This window comes from Cryptomeria japonica, chromosome 11 (genome assembly GCF_030272615.1).
Source record: "Cryptomeria japonica chromosome 11, Sugi_1.0, whole genome shotgun sequence".
Taxonomy (NCBI): domain Eukaryota; kingdom Viridiplantae; phylum Streptophyta; class Pinopsida; order Cupressales; family Cupressaceae; genus Cryptomeria; species Cryptomeria japonica.
The window spans coordinates 2513431-2536013 of record NC_081415.1 but is presented as its reverse complement, the minus strand read 5'-3'; the positions used below and the strand labels follow the sequence as shown (position 1 = coordinate 2536013).

The following is a 22583-nucleotide window of genomic DNA, read 5'->3' as shown; positions in this document are numbered from 1 at the left end:
TGTATACGAGAATTTGAGCCATGAAAACTATACCAAATCTGTGACGCAGACTTTCAAAATGGTGAGGGAAAGCATTGCGCGCCACTCCAATAAATGTGAGTAAAGGCGTGTTAGCCCCAATTGCGCAGACTCAGACTCAGAGGAAGTTGAAAAGAGGTCTGCAATTGCATTTGGGTTTGGTTGGAGAAAGAAAGGACGTGTGCCCATCTGTGTTGGAGAACAAGGGAAGAAGTTTGTAATTCCCATACTCTACTTGTCACATCCCCTTTTCACCAATCTTCTTCAAAAGGCGAGAGAAGAATATGGGTTCCACCAAACTGGAGTTTTGGCTATTCCATGCTATGTACACGAGTTTCAGCAGATTCTATGGCAAATCACCTTCACTCACTCCTCTTCTCAATAGAAAGACGTGGAATTATCAACGTCTTTCATTTGTAAAAATGCTGTTCAAATTTTCAATAAACAATGAGATCATGTTTGTCATCTGTTTCTTTATAAAATTTCTTTAGTAGTATTCTGTACTGATAAGCTTTCGATAGATCGATATTTATGCAAATGTTGAACAAGAGCTGCGTTGCACCCATATTTTATTTTTACGTTTTAGCACAAGATTGCAGGACAACCACAATTGGTTTTGGTCTGTAATTCTTCATTCTTTAGAAAATGAAATGGATGCTACTGACAGCACTAATAATAGTAAGGCTTCGATCTTAAAATAAAACAACACAAACCTAACGGTTAATTTATAAAATATTGTCCTCTCAATATACTCATTATATACTTATTTCCATTCAACTCAGCATATACAATCATTTTAATAATCACCCATTTCATATCTTAGAAACAAAAAAGTAATCAAGAATCCTAAAATTTTAAGTATACAAGCCGAAAGCAAATTACTTTCAACTAACAAAAACATCCTGCCAGCACTTGGCAGGAATTTCACAGCTCTGCAAGCTGGGTTTTGTAATATCATTGGTGCTAATAAGAGAGTTCTCTTTAATGCAATTTTTCCCTAAATTTTTGTCCAGCCTCAGACTTGTCCATCTCAATGGCGTCTTTCTGATCATCATCAGTAAATTCTGTGCTACTGTAATAAATGGCGTACAGAAGCAACTCAGATGCTGCCAAACCAGCTCCCAATCCGTTTGCAAGCTGCATGCATTTTTAACATCAGCATAATAAGAAAACAGATCCATCAGATGGAGAAAATACTGATAAGCAATCCAATATTTATGTCAAAGCGTATGGCTCCATAAGCAATCCAAATTAATCCATTCGCAAACATAATAAAAGACAGACCAGGATTTATATAGTTTTTCACTCTTCACCTTAATGACTTCTGTATGAATAAAAAGTACGGAATTATTCATCAGTGCTCATGATCAATAAAGTTAATTTTTAACTATGATTGAGGAAAAGAAAAATTGCTGCTTACCATAATAGACAAATGGTGACACACACATTAGCACATTATATAAAATGCACATGGCCCCTACGATTTTGTATCGCTCTGAGTGAGTATGAAATATCAAAAGTGAAGAAAATGCAACAATCACAAAGAATGAAGATATCAAAATGATTACCACCACATTTTCATCTGTAACACAAACAGGACAGAACATGAATCATCCAATCATCCACTTTGCAATATCTTGTGAAAATTTAAACAGAAACCCTACAAAATACTCACCCTTCTCTCTTTATCTTTACAAAAAACCAAAAAGATAGTTGTGTATATAATCTGCATGCTGAGACCTATGCCATTTATGGTAGACACGAGTATGCAATTCGGTTTTACAATAGGCAAACTGTACAAAACCCACAGTGCACAATTCAAAATCCTCGTAACATATGGAAACCCTGCTGAGACCTATGCCATTTATGGTAGACACAAGTATGCAATTCGGTTTTACAATAAGTAAACTGTACAAAACCCACAGTGCACAATTCAAAATCCTCGTAACATATGGAAACCCTGCTTCTCCATTTGCAAACATTGGAGAATATTTTGCTACATCATCTTTCTTTTTTCTTTTGAATAAAGGGATAAAAACTTTATTAATAATCAGAAACAAGCATTACATAAGAAAACCAGAGCCCCAAAGCTCCAGCGCCAGAAGAGAACACCAAACTAAACAAGTTATCAACTAGCTTTATAACTATCCATATCCTATGCAAAGATCCTATGCAAATCCTAACATGAGAAAGATGCTTCCAACCCTCAACTTTCCAATCATCACCATGTTTCGAAGCCCACTTAACCAAACAATCAGCTGCTCTATTCCATTCATGAAGAATGTGGATGAAAGACATCTTGTCCCTGATAGTACTAATTTGCAAAATTTGGTGAGAAATCCTTGCCAGCTGCCAATTAATCCCACTCACCTTCTTCTCAATCAACAGATTAACAATAATATGTGAATCCAATTCGCAGATAACCTTACACCACCCCAACTCATATGCACGCTCCAGGGCATAGAAAATTGCTAATCCCTCATAAAATTATTATCTTACTGCCCTTTATGCACTGGAAAGAAGAGAACCACATCCGCCATATGGTCCCTACCAACACCTCCAATCCCAACAGGTCCTGGATTACCACGAGAGGAGCCATCGATGTTAATCTTAATGGAGTCACCCTGAGGGGGCAACCATCTTCCCACTCTTTGAACCTTCTTCATAGCACGTCTACCTCTCCTGAAACAAGAGGAGACAAGAGACATCTCCTGAAAACCTAACCTACTTACAATTTCACCCTCTCTTCTATCCAGACGAAAATTCACCTCACATTTAGCTTCCACCGTCTCCTGGATCATTCCAATTATTCTATTCCACACTTGCTGAGCTATCAATCTGACTTCCTGAAAGATCCTCCTATTCCTCTCTAGCTAGATCTGCCAAAGTATGAAAATGGGCCCAATGTGCCACACAATCTGAAGAAGAGAGGACAAAATAGGAGGCCTGCCCAAACTGCTCCAAAACTCCACTAGAGAATCCACGTGAACACAAGGATGTTTCCAAACCCCCCACCAGTCATGCTAGATCAACATCGAGAAAGGGCATCTGAAGAACAGGTGTGAAAAATCCTCCTCCCCATTACCACACAAAATATAGATGGAAAGACCATTGAAGCCACTCTTGTGAATATTGTCCCACGTTAGACATCTATTCAAAGCCAAAGTCCAAGCAAAACAGTTACACTTCAGCCAAGAGAATTTGTTCCAAACATATTTCCACCAATGCACTTCCCTCCCCTCCAATCTACAGGACAAGAACTCCTGGTATCCACTGGCAATAGTAAAAACACCCTTAGGATTCGGGGACCAATAAAGTCTATCCCTATCCTTAAGGGAATTACAGTGTTTACTAGCCAAAATTCTATGAATTTCAGTGCAGTCTTCCTCCATACTAACAACCGACCATTCATTAGGCACCTTCCACTGCACCATCTCCAATTGCCCACACCTATAAATAGACTTAAAGTCATTCACTCTAGACCATCCTGCATCAAGGAACCTCTAGCAGAGATTCACTAAATTAGGAAACTGATCAATAATGGAAGGGTAGCCATCCCAAGAATCAAACCAAAAAAGCACCTCTTCCCCCCTTTTATAGATCCAAAATAGTCCTTGGGTATGTGCAGGATCATGGTGTGCCAAAACAGGCCCTTAAGTGACAATGAAATTTCAGAAAATTAGAGTTATGCAACTTGACATGAAAATTTGAATAAGTTGTGAACATTATTTTTAAAATATGTAACAAGAGAATATATAGAAAATTGAATGTAGTTTCTAAGCTACTACTTGTTTTTTGGAAAAAAAAAATCCTATTTGATGAAAATTTCAAATTTCAATGCAGTGGTACTAGAATTTCAGGAAAAAAAGAAGAAGTAGACGTATGTCTGACCACCCTAATCACAATCAAATCTTATTATTTTTTTATAGTATTTATAATATAAGTATTAGACTCATGTCCGGATGTGACACATATTTTTTTTTAATTTTTTATAAATTAAATAATTATTTATGAATTTTTTACTACAGCTTTTCAGAAATTTAGAAACTCCTATAACTTGGTCAAAACTTTATGAATTTTTTTTAAAATTTTTTTTTCCCTATAGTAGACAAAGCATAAGATGTGACGCATGTTTCGGTTTCAAAAAATGTTATACCGTTTGAAAGTTATGAGTGTTTTTCAATCAGTATATCAATCAGGACTATTGTCAGAATTCAATTAGAAAATAAATAATAATTATTTATTAAAGTCGAAATAAGACAAGCCTTATATTGTTGGAAAGCTGGGAACGTCTTTAAAAAACCCTTTTCGTTTTATCAATTTTGGTTACAAAAAAAGTCGCTAGCCACCAGTGTAAAGTCTGGAAAATCAAGGAATACTGAAAAACACGTTTTTTCAGTTGACTTTCCAGGCTTGTCACTTCCAAGCCAAATACCAAAGCATTCCCAAGCCTAAATTGGAAATTTTTAAATTTGTCTACAAAAATCGGATATCGGATTTTATCCGATATCTGATTTTAATACAAAAATTTGCGGTCCCCGAAAAATTTCCCTTTGCTGCCATTTATTTGGTAAATTGCCACATGGCAAAAATCCGATATCCGATTAAATCAGATATCAGATCTTATTAGTCATATTTTTGAGAGAGAGAGGAGAGGGAGAGAGGGGAAGAGAGAGAGAGAGAGAGAGGAGAGAGAGAGAGGAGAGGAGAGAGAGAGAGAGAGAGAGAGAGAGAGAGAGAGAGAGGGAGGGAGAGAGAGAGAGAGAGAGAAGGAGGGAGAGGGAGAGAGAGAGAGAGAGGTGGAGAGGGAGAGAGGGAGAGAGAGAGAGGTGGAGAGAGAAGGAAGGAGAGAGAGGTGGAGAGAGAGAGAGAGAGAAGGAAGGAGAGAGAGAGAGGTGGAGAGAGAGAGAGAGAGGAGGAGAGGGAGGGAGAGAGAGAGAGAGAGAGAGAGAGAGAGAGAATATGACCCCTAACGACATGTCCTATGGTGTCCCACCATAGGACCCCTTAAGACACCAAAGCATGTTGTTAGGGGTCATATGGTGTCCCAAGAACCCTTATGACCTCTTAGGACACCATATGACCCCTAATGACACCATATTGGGTTGCTTTGGGTCATATTGTGTCCTAAGGGGTCAGATTGTGTCCTAAGGGGTCCTATAGAGTCCCAAGACACCATATGACTCCTTGGGACACCATAGGACCCCTTAAGACACCAAAGCATGTCGTTAGGGGTCATATGGTGTCCCATGAACCCTTATGACCTCTTAGGACACCATATGACCCCTAATGACACCATATTGGGTCACTTTGGGTGATATTGTGTCCTAATGGGTCATATTTTGTCCTAAGGGGTCCTATGGTGTCCAAAGACACCATATGACTCCTATGGACACCATATGACCCCTAACAACACCATAGGACCCCTTAAGACACCAAATCATGTCGTTAGGTGTCATATTGTGTCTTAAGGGATCCTATGGTGTCCCAAGACACCATATGACCCCTAACAACACCATAGGACCCCATCCTCTCTCTCTCTCTCTCCTCTCTCTCTCTCTCCCTCTCCTCCTCTCTCCCTCTCTCTCTCTCTCCACCTCTCTCTCTCCTCCTCTCTCCTCTCTCTCTCTCCTCCTCTATCTCTGTCTCTGTCTCTATCTCTCTCCCTCTCCTCTTTGTCTGTCTGTCTGTCTCTCTCTCTCTATCTCTGTCTCTATCTATGTTTGTATGTCTGTCTGTCTGTCTCCCTCTCTCTCTCTCTCTCTCTCCCCCCCCTCTCTCTCTCTCTCTCTCTCTCTCTCTCCTCCCCTCTCTCTCCCCCCCTCTCTCTCTCTCTCCCTCTCCTCCTCCTCTCTCTCTCTCTCTCTCTCTCTCTCTCTCTCTCTCTCTCTCTCTCTCTCTCTCTCTCTCTCTCTCTCTCTCTCTCTCTCTCCCTCTCCCTCCCTCTCCCTCTATGACTACTAAAATCCGATATCCGATTTAAACGGATATTGGATTTCTACAATGTAGCAGATTACAAATAAATGGCGGGCAACAGGAATTTTTTGGGGGGGACCATAAATTTTGTACTAAAATCGAATATCGGATAAAATCCGATATCTGATTTTATCCGATATTCGATTTTTGTACAAAAAACTGAGAAAAAAAGGGTTTATGGGCCATTCTGTAGATTCCAACGGCCCATAGTCTGCATATTTTGTTTTTTGTTGAGGATCGTGGGTTTTCAGACAGCTAGAGACAAATTTGTGCTTTTGGGAGATTCTTAAAGTGAAAACTTACATTGTCAATCACGAAGGCGCATGTGTGGAGGGAAATGGGGAGTAGTAGTCATTGGAAGTGTAAACGCAAAAGAAAACTTTCAAATGACCAAATTGAAGTGTATAGAGAAAGAGATAGAGAATGTCATAGGAGGAGAAGACAAGGTATGTTAAATATTGCTAATGTTACTTCAACTGAAGAGGAAATTGAATTTGAAAATATGCCACAAGTTATTGAATATGAAAATGTAGATTTTGAAAGTGAAAATTTTGAAAATTTTGAAAATGTTGAAAGTGATAATGAAAATGCTCAACATGTGGAAAATTTTGACATAGGAGGTGAAAATGTGGAAAAATTTAATGTTGAAGGTGGAATTGGTCAACCAAGTGAACCATATGTAACACCTAATTACTTTAGAAATGAAGACCCTCTCATGGATGAAAGACAAATTCCAAATCCAAGACCTTCAAGAACCCCAAAATTGTTATTTGAAATCGATGAGAACATTATTGAGAATCTTTTCAGGCAAGAGGTCAACAAGAACCATTCGGTTGTGGGCTACACAACTTTTCAACCAAAATTTTAGCAATAAGACACTGACCAAGCAGTGCCAACTCTTTGCTCAATTGCTAAAGATGATAAAGATGAGACCATTGCTAAACAAATTGAAGATTCGTATGAACAAGAAGATGGAGAGAAATTCTATTATTGCAAAAAATCTATTTGACGCTTTCAATTCTATTGGAAAGAATACCAAAGAAAGAGATAAGAGAGCCACTCGAAGAGTGATTACAAGCTCCTTAGTAAGCCATCAATTGAGGAAGGTTCACCAAATGAGACAAACTTGTGTTGATTTTAACATAAACCGTAAAACTTTGGATAGAGCACTTGCACGAAGACAAAGACTTGATGATCCACTTCAACAAGATACATGGGCATTTGGTGGGAGGCTTCCACGTGTTGATAGAAAGTTGACTGACAATGTGAAGGAAGAGATTCAACAATTTTGGCACTCTAATTCTAGAGTGTCACCCAATGTAAAGGACGTTTTGAAATTAAGAATCGGCAACCAAGACCGCACACCGCATCCCAAACATTTCTTGGAATCAAGCCAAACAATGTTGTACAAATTTTTTTGTGAATTACATCCAACTTTGCAAATATCACAAAGGGCCTTTGAATATTTGAAACCATTTTATTGTGTTCCTCTTAAGATTCGCAATACCTGCTGTTGCAAGTACCATGTGGAGTTTTCAATGTACCATGAACTTTTATGTCATATTCGTTCTACGATGCATACTAATGAGATGTTGCAGGAGTGTGGTGCAATGCTATTTCCGAGATCATCAAGAGACTTGCAAGATCTATTTTTATGCCCTAGAGATGATGGCTGCTATTTCTATAGAAATGATTGTTTGAATGATAAGTGCTCAGAATGCGGTGGGTTGTCAAAGTTTGTTTCATGTTTTCATGAGGGTAGCAAACACGAGTTTGGAAATAATTATGTTGAGAAAAAAAGATACGAGACAGTGAAATATATGTTGAAGAGTGGAGGTGAAGGTTCTAGATGCGAATTAGTCTCAAGAGAAGTGAGTATTGTGGATTTTATTTTGGATTTTAAGGAAAATCTTTTCTACAAGTATGCAAGGCACACCCATAGGTCTCAATGGTTGGATCAATAGTTCAGGATGTGTAAGAACTCTTTCCCGATTGGCACTATTGTATTGGTGGTTGATTTTGTAGAGAACTATACATTGCAACCATAGAATGAGGTACAGTCTCAGTACTACAATTCAGTCTAGATTGCTATTTTTGTTCACATTACATATAGACATGCTCTTGATAGTACAAAAGAGGACAGGAAGATAATCAGGGAGTATCATTTTTATATGAGTGATGATAGATCACACTCCTCCGAGTATGTGCAACATTCTTTTGAGAATTTTTTTGAGTTCTTGCATGAGAAAGATATTGCAATTGACCGACATATAATATGGTCAGATAACTATACGAGTCAATTCAAGAATGCGCGTATGTTTTATTGGTTGAGTAGAATGCATGTGGAGAGGCGTATACCTCATATTTGGTGTTTTTTTGAGGCGGGGCATGGGAAGGGAGAGCATGATGGAGTAGGTGCATGTTTGAAGAGAGCTCTAGTTAAGGAGCAATTGAGGATTTTAGGTGCAAATTTCTCTGATGCACGTTCTATTGTTGATTGGTGTAGTTCAACATTCTCACATGGAGGTACTCTTGATTCAACAATGAGCAAATTCTTTTGGTTGGTTGAGGAGGGAACAGTGGGATATAGATTGGATTGTCAAACAATTAAAGATTCTTCAAAGATGCATTCATTTCTCAGCTCAAATGCAAGTACATGGACCATTTGGACATGAGCGTTGGCTTGTTTTTGTCAGAGTTGTGCTCAGTGTGATTGGGATCAATGCGAGTCAAGTGAGTGGGTTGATATGTGGGTTCCCCACTATCTAACTCCTTTATCTCAAACAATATCCTTGTCAAATGATGACATGGAAAGTTCACTTGAGTATGATCGTCTATCAGATCTTGTATAGCCAGGACATGTTTTTGTAATTATTTCACTGCAAGGGAATGAAGAGAGGTCAAAATATTGGTTGGCACGATGTGTACAGGGAAAACAAAATCTAACACAACCAGTGATAGATGATGATGGGTTCACATATCCTACAGGTTCAGTTGTTGTTGTGGGAACTTGGTTGCAAACATACATGATTAGAAAGAATGACATACTTGCATTTGAAGACTATGAGAGACACAAAACCATTATAATGTATTCACACCTTATTATAGCTACAAATGTCAAGTTGTTGAAGCATCAAGAAAAACCAAAGACCAAAGAGCTATGGACAGTGACTACTGCTAATCATGAAGCAATGTTGGATACTCTTAAACAAAGAGATGACCCTTCAGGGACATTTGAGTAGTAGGTCTTTAATGGTGCCTTATTTTTTTATCATGCATTTCATTTCAAACAATGATCATTAAACCTTAATGTTCAAGTTTGTTACGTGTATATTAAGGATGTGTTCAAAATGCAGGTCTATTGATGAACCTTTTTTTTGGCAACACAGTTTTTGCATGCACATAGCGAGTACACTTGATATAATTGGAAGGGACGTATTTTTGCAACACGACTTATTATCATGCATTTGATGAGCTTTACAATTTTTGTTATTAAACAACACTATTTGATAATTTTTTATGATATAATTATCGCATAACCTTTATGCTCATGAAGGTTTTTTTTGATGATATACAATAGTATCACATTATGATTTTTGCGTCAACATAGTGGGTTTTGTTGATATAATTCGAAGGGATGTATTCTTATCTTATATAATGCCACCTTTTCATTTATTATCATGCATTTCAGTTGAAGTGATTGTCATAAATCCTTTATGTTCATCCATGCATTTTATGTGTAGACTAACAATTCTTAAAAATACAGGTTCATGCTAGATCATTCGTCATTGACAAGACCCTCTCTTGGTGATGGTACATATTCCTTTGTGCATTAATGAGATTAAATTGTGGGTCTTGTTGTGTTTATTATCATGAAGATGATTCAAATGCATGTTGCCAGGACACATCTACAGTGGATCAAATTGTCATGATAGATGATCTATTGAATCAAACATTTGACATTTGACATTTGTTAATATTGGGCCTTCAACATCAACACCTACTAGTCAAGGTGGTCATCTAACTTTCACTCACGTAACCTTGTCTATTTTTATTCATTAATGGTTTATAAAATAAAGTCAGTTAGATTTTGGCAATTGAATAACATTGTTTCATTTTTAGATGCTGACATCAAATGCACCTAATATTCTCTCCACAATGGAGCATGGTGTTCTCTAATAGTAGCATCTTTGATGCTTTTGACAGGGGCACAATCTGAAGTTGAAATTTGATTAGACTTTGTCAACATTTGATGAATCATAAATGTCATTTCATTATTAGTTTTGTGAGTGTGAGGTGTAGGAATAAATATCAATTACTTTGAAAGTCATGGATGGTTGTTCTGATATGATAACCACCACATGGTTGTGCCATATGAAGAAAAGCTGAACAGATAATAACCAATTGAGAACATCAATTCAAATCCATAATATAGAGGATACTAATAACAGATCTTTGTATATTTATTTTTTCTAATAATAAAATAGGTACAACTGTATTGAGATAAAATGAAGCTTTTCTCTCATGGATGTCACATGCGTAGGGTATGACCCCGAGCATTCGATCGAGTGGGGGGCGGTGGGGGAAGGAGCATGCGTAGGGTAATTATGCCTAACTCGACATGTCGGAGCCGACGGTTCGTCATCATGATGAGAAGAACGAGAAATCGGCCATGCGACAACATTCTATTGAGTGAGACTGACGATTTTTTCGCCAACCGAAAAATTGCTGCCCTAATAAAACCATAGGGAAACTTAAAAAACCAAGATAGGCTTTTGTAGGGACCTCTCTCATGGCCCCGTAGGTTCAAACAGATCATTTACAGGTGCCACGGATTCCAAGTTAGGGCCTGTCAAAGGTTGACAATTTTGAGCACTTAGGGCACTCAAGGGACGACACCGGTAGGGTATGACCTCGAGCATTTGATCAAGTGGGGGGGAAAAATAGGAGCATGCATAGAGTCATTATGCCTAACTCGACATGTCAGAGCCAATGGTTCATCATCGGGACGAGCAGAACGAGAAATCGGCCACATGACAACATTCCATTGAGTGAGACTGATGATTTTTTCGCCAACCAAAAAATTGCTGCCCTAATAAAATCGTAGGGCAAATTGAAAAACTGAGATAGGCTTTTGTAGGGACCTCTCTCATGGCCCCATAGGTTCAAACAGATCATTTACAGGTGCCACGGATTTTGAGTTAGGGCCCGTCAAAGTTTGACAATTTTGAGCACTTAGGGCGCTCAAGGGATGACGTTGGTAGGGTATGACCCCGAGAGTTCGATCGAGTGGGGGTGCAAAATAGGAGCATGCATAGGGTAATAATGCCTAACTGGACATGTTGGAGCTGACGGTTCGTCATCGCGATGAGCAGAATGAGAAATCGGCCACGTGACAACATTCCATTGAGTGAGACTGATGATTTTTTTGCCAACTGAAAAATTGCTGCCCTAATAAAACCATAGGGCAACTTGAAAAACTGAGATAGGCTTTCATAGGGACCTCTCTCATGGCCTCGTAGGTTCAAACAGATTGTTCGCAGGTGCCACGGATTTCGAGTTAGGGCCCATCAAAGTTTGACAATTTTGAGCACTTAGGGTGCTCAAGGGACGACGCCAGTAGGGTATGACCCCAAGCGTTCGATCGAGTGGGGGGGGAAAAAAGGAGCATATGTAGGGTAATAATGCCTAATTGGACATGTCAGAGCCAATGGTTCATCATCGTGATGAGCAGAACGAGAAATCGGCCACACGACAACATTCCATTGAGTGAGACTGACAATTTTTTTGCCAACTAAAAAATTGCTGCTCTAATAAAAATGTAGGGCAACTTGAAAAACCAAGATAGGCTTTTGTAGGGACCTCTCTTGTGGCCCCATAGGTTCAAACAGATCATTCGTAGGTGCCACGGATTCTGAGTTAGGGCCCATCAAAGTTCGACAATTTTGAGCACTTAGGGTGCTCAAGGGACGACGTTGGTAGGGTATGACCCCGAGCATTCGATCGAGTGGGGGGGCAAAACAGGAGCATGCGTAGGGTAATAATGCCTAACTGGACATGTTGGAGCTGATGGTACATCATCGCGACGAGCTGAATGAGAAATCGACCATGCGACAACATTCCATTGAGTGAGACTAACGATTTTTTTAGCAACTGAAAAATTGCTACCCTAATAAAACCATAGGGCAACTTGAAATACCGAGATAGGATTTTGTAGGGACCCCTCTCATGGCCCCGTAGGTTCAAACGGATCATTTGCAGGTGCCACGGATTCCGAGTTAAGGCCCGTCAAAGTTTGACAATTTTGAGCACTTAGGATGCTCAAGGGACGACCCCTTTAGGGTATGACCCCAAGCGTTCGATCTAGTGGGGGGGCAAAATAGGAGCATGCGTAGGGTATTGTTCATTAAATGAATTGTATTGTTCATTGAATGAATTGTATTGTATTGTTGATTAAATGAATTGTATTGTTCATTAAATAAATTGTATTGTATTGTTCATTAAATGAATTATATTGTTCATTATAAAAACAACACTTACGATGAAATGAAATGAATTGTATTGTTCATTAAATAACCATTATTAACCATTGTTAATTATTGGAATGAAGATTAAAGATTTCGATGATAACACCACACACAAATGAGCAACAATTTATATGATCGAATATCAACTTCTGTATATATAAAAATGTCAAATGATTACAAATGTATGTCCATACATAAATATGGCATAAACGCCAACTGAAACAAAATGTATGTCTAAATACGTGAATGTGTGTCCATATACAAAATATACGTGCCAACTAGACATGTAAGCATCCCAAAACTATCTATAACATCCTGAGCTACTGATGGATCATCAAAATCGATCCTCTTCGCCGCACTGCTCGGCTCTGAAGGATCCTGCACAAGAAAAACAAACCACGATTAATATTAGTTATATTATATAATTCACATCGAAAAGTTAACATAAAAATGAACTATTTAATTGAACTATTCATGTTTACCTCATCTCCACATTTTCTCTTCAACTTTGCAGGACTCTTGATGTATGTCTTTGGTAGAGGAGGTATGTTTTGAATATTTTGATACACAACCTACATATGTTCAGAAACATGAGATTGATACAAGTTAGCATATAATTGTCACTGATAATAAAAAATTATATCTACTAATCAAATAATAAAATAAACACACATCTACTTGAGGCATCTCTTCTTCTTCTTCAGGTATACTGGGTGTAGTCATCAAGGATGTGAAGCCAAGAGATCTCTGTATATATACACAACAAGTATATGAAACTATCAATCTATGTCTAGACATGTATAATCACTATAAGTTATTTAAACTATTCATTCAATCATATTTGCATTCAATTACCTTTCCCTTGTCTCTAATTGCACTACTACATCCTAGATCACACTGCACCACACTCGTGTTGCTTGTCCCCTACAAGAGTAAAATAAGATATACATGCAAGTTACTACATAATCTAATTAATACAAATATAAATGATGAGCATGTATGTACAATAAAATACAAACGACTAGGTGCAATAATATATGTACCATCAAGCTATCGAGGCCAAATGAAATGGCCGACAAGGTGCCCTCCTAAATTTGTCTCAACTCATCCTTGGTCATCAACTGTTAAATAGACCATGTAAATAAAAATTAGTACTTAATATTATCTAATTTATAAATGTTTAATTAAAATATAACATGAACTGTGAAAACACAAATCTTACCAATACATCATCAATGTATGATGACGGTGCCTCCTCGCCTCTAGCATGTGAGGACTCCCCAGGGTATCCTCCAGTCTGTGTAATAACCTCTGGTGCATCATGCATCTCATGCACCTCGTAATTTGCACTGTCCACAGCAGGATCAACAGGTTGTCCAACTGGACCCAAGCATATGTGCCCACACATGACGCAACTATGGGGCACACATATGTGTGGAGCCGAGGATGACGTGTCACTGGCACCGGATGCACCGCTACCATCAAGAGTAGGTTGAGCTATTGATGCAGCCTGAGAAACCAAAAGGCTACTGAAAGAGTGAATAGCCGATATGGTTAGTGAAGCCGCCTCACAAATGATATCAGGATGTTGAACTGCAGGTGGGGGATCAACAAGAGGAGGGGGGATATATGGGCCCTGGACTACTCTGACTACCCCAGGTCTATTTTGGGGCATACCTGAACCTACACCCTAGAAAGGTTGGATGTCAAAGTAGTTCACATGTTTGTGTAAAACAAACTCAGCATACAATTTTTTTATGAAATAAAAGGGGATATCAAGATTGTTGTTGGGTGGTTTGTCGAAAACCATCCACCAACGATCCCAAAAGTTTTTCACAATCCCATTATTTGTGCACCATTTGATAGAAAGTTTTATTTTTTTGGGATCTACGGGCTGACCAGTATAGGGATTGACAAACAATGAGGTGATTTCGGCTTTGGATATCTCAAGATCCTTGATATCCTTATACGACAAGCCATCTGCATGTTTTTCCTTCATAGAATCTCGCCACAAAAGGGCAGCATCGTGCTCCTCAGTCATGGTTTCCATACTTTTTACGATCTATGTGAGAGTTTCAAACAATGGGTTTAGACGAGGGATCCTATGATATACTTCTGCAATCCCCCTCAATTTATTCAAATTTTGTGCAATCAAATCTTGAATTGAGGGGGGGTTTGGCAAATGAGGGTTTGGTTGTTGCAATTGTGGTTGGTTAGTGTTTTCATTGTTATCCCCCATTTTTAACCTAATTGAATGTAAACAATTAAATTTAGTTAACAAATTTAAACAATTAGGTATTTGATTTAAAAAAACCATATTTTCAATGAAAAATCAAATAAACATTCACAAAAAATACAAAAAATGAATGAAAATTATTCAAAACGACAAAATTCTTACCTCTAAATCTATTTTTTAGCATTTTTTTGTCAAAACACCGAATATCGAATGGAGCGGATATCGGATTTTGATGAATTCGCGCGACCTGTGAGTTAAAAATGACTCACAGGACTGTCACTGTCGAAATATAAAAGTCTCAGAAAATCGGATATTCGATAAAATCATATCTGATTTCAACACTTCAATTATTTTTAAATAACATATATAATATAATATTGTATTATATAATACATATTATATTATATAATATAATATAACACAATATTATATAATATATAATATAATATAATATTATATGATATAATATAATATTATAATATATTATATAATATAATATTATAATATAATATGGTATTATATAATACTTAACATATAATATATTTTTGAAATTAAAATTACAAATAAAAATCGGATATCAGATAAAATCTGATATCCGATTTTATCCGATATCCGATTTGCATAGGTAATTACCAGGCCAAGGTGTACTGACACCCAAGACAAGCAAAAAGTCAACACGGATTTTTCGCGTTTTTAGGCGAGTGAGGAAGGCTATTTTTTTCACATTGCCACTTTTTGGCCCCCCTTGATCCTCCACTAACCCCCTTCTTTTATCAGTGCAACCCTTTTTCTTGAGAGTACTCCAAATCGTAGAGCCTTTTCTTGCAAGCGGATATCTTGGGATTTTCTCCTTTGGGATCCTCTACAAATACTTGTAAGACAAAATCCTTGCCCAACCTCGATCCTGTTCTACACACCACCTCCAGTACAATTTTTCTGCCAAAGCCTCCCCAAATAAAGTAAGCTTCCTTAAACTAAGCTCACTCAACTATTTCGGGTTGCACACCGAGTCTCACTTGATAAGACTCCATTTAGAGGAGGATAGGTTGCCTACCCATAAGAATTGCCTTGCCAAAAAATCCAATTCCTTCACAAACCACCTTGTGTTTACTTGGAACATACACCTATAAATTGTAAGAGCATGAACCACCAACTAGATCAGTTGAACCTGCCCAACAAAGGATAACCATCTGTGTGTCCAATGTTCAACCTTCATGGGGAATTTGTCCAGAATACCCTTCCAAGTCCTGGGGAGGATTACCAGTAGAGATAGGAATACCCAGGTAAGTCAAAGGAAGAGAACCAACCTAGAATCTCAAGATATGAGCAATCCTCAACTGAATAGTTCCAGGTGTGTTGAAGAAGAAAATGGAAGATTTATCCTCATTGATCAACTGGCTAGAAGAAGCAAGATAGACATCCAAGATGTTACACAAATTTATAGCTTCTCTGATCCTAGCTAGTCCCATCAGAGGCATATCATCCACAAACAACAAATGAGAGTGAGCAGGTATGTCATTACCCCAACTCCAACCATGAATAATACCCATTCCAACATTATACTTAATCAATCTCTCCAGACCCTCAACCAAAAGAATGAATAAGTAAGAGGAAAGAGGGTTCCCTTGACGAAGACCCCTGGACGCACCAAACAACTCAGTATGATCTCCATTAATTAGCATAGAGAATGAAGTAGATGAAACACAACTCATTACCCATTGGATCCATTCATCAAAAAAACCAAAGGCCCTAATAATCTTCTGGAGAAAGGACCAGTAGACTCTATCATAAGCTTTTGCCATGTCCAACTTGATAAACATAGCTTTTTCTTTGGAAGTTGTCATGGAATGAATGGTCTCAGTAGCAATGACCACTCCATCCAAAATTTGACGACCCTCTACAAAACCACTCTACTCCTCAAAAATGATACCCCCAAGAAATTCTTCAACCTTTCTGCTATCAACTTAGAAATAATCTTATAAATCACATTACAGAGAGATATAGGGCAGAATTGGCCTAACCGGTCAGCCCCATCACACTTGGGGATGAGAGCAATGAAAGTCACATTCAAAGCTCGAAGTATTTGCTTATTCCTCTGGGACTCTTGGACAACTTCCAATAAGGCCGATTTGATAATACCCCATAATTATTTATAGAACTCAATCAAAAACCCATCCGGTCCAGGAGCTTTCCCCTTCTTCATATGGAAAACAATCCTCTCAAGTTTGTCCAACAAAATAGGTCCCATAAGCTGCTCATTCATCTCCCTAGTAACTAGAGATGGAATACAAACAAGAACCTGATTTTTCTCTTCCGATTGCCCCTGAGAATCCTCACTAAAAGGGGATTGGAAATACTGCGTAGACTCCATAGAAATCTCCTGCGAGGATAAACACTTCTCACCTCTATCATTAACCAGAATAGGGATGAAATTGCCATATCTTCTTGCTTTCACTAAATTGAAGAAGAACACAGTATTCTTATCCCCCGCTTGAAGCCAATAAATTCGAGCTCTCTGTTTCTAGTAGATTTCCCCCCTAAGCTCCCACTCCTCTAAAACCTTGACTGCCCTGTCTTCCTCCCTAAGGCTTCTGACATTCCATGCTCTCTTATCTCTCTGGTAATGCCATTCAACTTTAATTGAGCAACCGTCTTAGCATGAAAACTATTACCAAAACACTGACAATTCCATTGTTTAAGCTGAAACTTAACAAATTGCAATTGCTTGGCAAAAATGTACATAGCAGTGCCAAAGCCTGGCCTCACTTTCTTCCACCACTCTGCAACATGATCCTGCAAAGAAGAGTCTCACAGACACATTAGATGGAATTTGAATGAAGGAACCCGAGCGACCCGAGTAGAAGACGACACTAATTTGATGGGCCAGTGGTTCGAACCTCTCCAATCTAAAATCTCAGAGCATGTGGACCACCCCCCACCAACCCAAAAACTAGAAACTAGAAAGTGATCCAACCTCTCCGCAATCCAATACTCCCTTATCCTCTTGCTACTCCAAGTGAAAAAGCCATTATTGGGCTTGACATCAACAAGATTCAAGGTTGATATACTATCCTGAAGAAGGAAGGAAGAAGGCTCCAACCACATAACACCACCCTTATTCTCACTCAACTCTAAGATAGCATTGAAATCACCTACCATAATCCACGAACGGAAAGGAAAAAGCCCATGCATAAAAGTATTATGAGACCATAATTTCTGCTTACCATGAAGATCAGTGGGGGCATAAATGTTAGTAAGCAAGATATATTCCCCAGTTTCAAGACTAGAAGCAACCCTCGATAAAGATGATCTGGAATAAACCCACCATATAGGACAAATCCTCAAGGGGTTCCAAAGACAAGCCACACCTCTGGAGGAGCCATATGCCCCAATACACTGACAATCGCCTCTCCCCCATAGTTTTGGCACCAAACCTAATAAACTTTTCATAGATAATTTAGTTTCCTGCAAAAAAATAACATCAGGTGAATGACTCCTTATCAATTCTCGAACAACTTTTTGTCTAGGGCCACTTTTCAAGCACAATCATTTTGGGGGATTAGAAAAATGAGAATCTAGAGTCTTTACTAACCTTGACTCAACCGAATTCTCCCCCATCAATTTAATCTTATCCAAGTCCTTCTTTCTACTAGCCTTTGAAATTTTCATTGTTGCTCCTTTTTTAATGTCTTTTTGAAGAAGACCCAGATGTGAAGAGATCTTATTACGTTTAACCCTTGCAGAGTCCAATTTCTGTGCTATAGGAGAAACATCCCCACCAACCCTCTTCACTTCAGCACTAGAGATGGGTCCCTCCTGAGCTAGTACCTATTGATCCATATCCATCTGTTGACTCCCAACCTCCCCCTGAACCTAGGTAGTATCCAAGTTCACACTATCAGGAACCAACCTTGCTGCACTATGATCCAAAGGAAGCATCCCCAGATTCACCTCTTGCTGGCTAAGATCATCCAAGGCTTCAAATTTGTTAAAGGTATGGTCCTCCTATCTCTCCTATAAAGACCTCTTTTGACCCCGATTCCTATTATATGTCTTAATTGGGACGAAACCATCAGTACCGATAGCCTCACCAGACATGGAAGCTTTTCCTTTATCAGCCCCATCAAGGTTATGAAAAGGCAATTGAGGTTGATGCTCAGCCGGTTTAAACCTAGGGCACTTGCGCTGCAAATGACCATACTCATGACATAGACGACACCCGAATGGTAAAGTCTCATAATCAAGTCCGTTGACCCAAGAATAAGAGTCCGTACACATATCTATAGCATCTGACAAAGGCTTACTAAGATCAATTTCAACACACATACGAGAAAAAGGCATTACCTTTCTCCCCAAGGTTTGCGTTGAAGATCCAACAGACTTCCCAAGCAATGAAGTTAGCATTCACAACATATCCTCCCAACAACATTCCACTGGAAAACAAGGTATTCGAACCCACAATGGGACCCGATTCAAGAGCTCCTCTGAAAGGTTAAATATCGCATGCCAAGGTTCGATGAACAACCCCACCCGGTTATAAAAATATGGTCCTACTTCAAAGACCCTATTATGATCATCCATGCAATTAAAAGTAACTATGAAGTAATTGTTAGCCAACATCATAATATCCATTTCCCTTTCTGGCTCCCCAAAAATTTGCAATATAACGAGTGTTTTGAGAAGTTTCAACATCTTCGGCTATCATCTCCGGAGGAATTACCAATTTCGGCCTCTCACTGCATCTCTCCAGACAACCATTAATCTTCGTAATCCGAAAGCCATTAGACATACTAGCACTACCAAACCTCGAATCTGAAATAGAAAGATTATTATCAAAGGGCAAACCTTGGGATGGGGATTTCGAACCTAATAATGCACGAAAATCCATGCCGGGTGATGCCCCCAAGGCCTCTCCTCTAGTTCTAGACATCACACCTCACGACAAACCCACACCCCAAATAGAGATGAAAGAGGAATCCGCACACCCCTGCAATACACCGAACACACTCTCCTCCCGAGCACCACCAAAGGGCAATACGGACCAAAGCCCCCCTCACTCCATAGGCAATCCACGAAGCGGCAGAAAAAACCCCAGCCCTTGCGGTACTCTGCACAAACCCTCCACCCACAGGTCACCGCACCACCACCAACACCCGCCACCCAGGAAATAGATCCCCCCCTCCCCGCAAAAAGACCCTATGCCCTTCCCCCGACGCACAGGCAAACAGAGACCGCCCACGAGCTAGGGTGTCGATGCCCTAGCTCGAATCCCGCAACCTCCCTTCGCGCTCGAAGCCATCCTTCAGGAAAAGTCCATTTTGAAGAATTATTTGAATTACCATTTTGCTACATCATTTAAAAAGAACATGAAAAACTGAATTATTTTTATAAAATCTCTAGAAATCCGAATTTCTCGTATGTTTCTCCAATTTTGTAGAATATTGTGTTACATCATTTAAAAAAATTAATCTTTTTTATAAAATCTCTGGAAAGCCGAATGTAATCTAATGAAAATCCATCGAGAAATTTTAATAAAATCAAAAAAGAAAGCTTACAATGGAGAGAGAAATATAATAAACGAAAACACACTCCCTGCACCCGAAATTCCAGTAAAAAATTGTTGTTACAACAAAAATAATAAAATTTTTTGAAGTAACAAATTGCTAAACGTTGCAGACTTACCTAAGATACCAAGAACTGTACGAATTGTGTCTTCAATCGCCATTTCTTCCAAGTAAATTCAAAATCCTACAAACACACTAATTCCCTGAAGATCAAAACATAAAATTAATGAGTTCTGTATTAAATAGATATCTTTCAAGAAAAAATGGCAAGAAACGGACATCTAAGTATATTGCAGCAAAAATGCCAATTTTTTATGTGTTTACCTACTGCTCTTTAAAAAAGGAAATGCATGCTCTTTACTGTATAGTGCTTGACATACATTGGTTTTCATTCTCTAATTATGAGAGAAGTTTTTCCTTATGCATTTTGTTTGAATCGAAAAGTTTCTTTATATTTTCAGTTTTATAAAAGTTTTTTATTTTAAATAAAAAAATATTGATTTTTTATATGTAAAATTTGAAAAAATAATCTTATCCGTTCATTTCAATAAATGAAAAATAAATTGTGATGCATTGACTGTGGCAGAGCCGTTACGCTATTGCTTCTCACTGATGAAGAATTGATTGTGGATAGTAGATACATTTGGCAGATCTTAAGACTAATAATACAACAATAAGATAGTATTAACCTAAGAAATAATAGAATGCAATGTAGGTTACTTAGTTCATAAAGTTATCACCCAAAATAATTTATGGATGACAATTTTTATAAACTTTTTCAAATATAACCATTAGATATGTTTGTGGGTAAAAAACTGAAAGAATTTTGGTTCCATATTTTAAGATTGGACTAATATTTCAGAAATTTCAATTAAATTATACAATGATTTTAGTTAATTTATTTTTATTATTTAGTTATTTGAGTGTAAGATGTGTGATTTATATTTTTGAGATATTATAAAAACAAATCTTAATTCATTTTTAGATTTAAGATCATTTAAGATCAAGTATTTTTAGAACTACAACTAGCAATTGCACCTTAGTGTGCAATGGGTATGTGGAAGCTCCGTGTGGAAGGTCAATGAGGGAAAAATTTGGTCAAGTTTTGCATAAATTTGTGTAGTACATGAGATAAATTCGTAGGCCAAATTTAGAAAATAATGTTGCTTGTGCAATAAAGATCTCAATGGAGAAGTGATGGTTTCAAATCCACTTTGCATCTTCTTACAATGTTCCAATTATAAGTAGAGCACAACTTTTCAATTAGGAAAATAATTAAGTTCCATAACCAACAGGGTCATGTTGTGTTTGCAATTGGGTGAGGCGGAGAGAGAGGCAGAGTAGGGGGTGGAAGGAAGAGAGAAGGAAATAGAGGTAAAGAGATAATTATAGAGATATAGATAGATATGGAGATGAGATGAATATGAAAATAGAGGAGGAGAGAGAGATATGAAAAGAAATCGGAGAAGGTATTTTCCAGGGTGCTGTTAAGCCTCTTACCTCTTTGCTTCCATCTGCCAACCTCAGAGACAATTTCCAGTTCTCCATAAAAACCAGAGTCTAAGTCTATCTCCACATAAATATTGGCCAAGGAAATCTTCTTCTATGCCTATCAGAGTGCCATTCTACAAGATACGAAGAGAAATCATACTTGGAAAGGATTGAAACCACCACTCTAAGATCCCTTTTGTTATTTCCATCCACACCGCACCATTTCGCAAACAATGCTTTCTCTTTGAGGTGATTAATGGCTGGATTAATGGCGTATGAGGGCAAAACAAAAAGTTTTCTTCCCGGTCCCTTCTTTTTCCGTTCTTTTCTAACTCAGACCTTACAGCCCCCAGAAATGAGGAAGGGTCTGCATTTCTAGAGTTTCTAAATTTTGCACCAATAATCCGCCTCTCATTTCCCTGGTGGACTTGTTTGAAGGAATCTTGAGGACGAAAATGAGAGTTTGCAGGGAAAAGTGATGATTTTTTCAGATCTGAAAGGGGAGAGCGTAGGTAAATTTTCCTGCCATTTAAGTCTGAGAACCAAGAATCATCTCACATAGCAAAGCTTGGCCACAAGGATCTATTTCGCCCAGCCACGTTGGTTCGCAAACCAGTCGAACGCCCTGCCAAGTTAGTTCGCAAACTGGTCGATCGCAAACCACACGATTGCTTTTTGTGCCATTATTTTACTAAAAATAAATTATTCAATTAGGCTTTATTGTCTTGTAAATTTGAATAATTAATTATGTAATAAATAAATAATCAAATC

General features: G+C 38.3%; 1 pseudogene; it reads right to left on the bottom strand.

Moving 5' to 3' along the window:
- Positions 1 to 999: 999 nt before the first annotated feature.
- LOC131075191 (bidirectional sugar transporter SWEET5-like) lies at positions 1000 to 19645 on the bottom strand (annotated as a pseudogene).
- Between the last annotated feature and the right edge of the window lie 2938 nt (positions 19646 to 22583).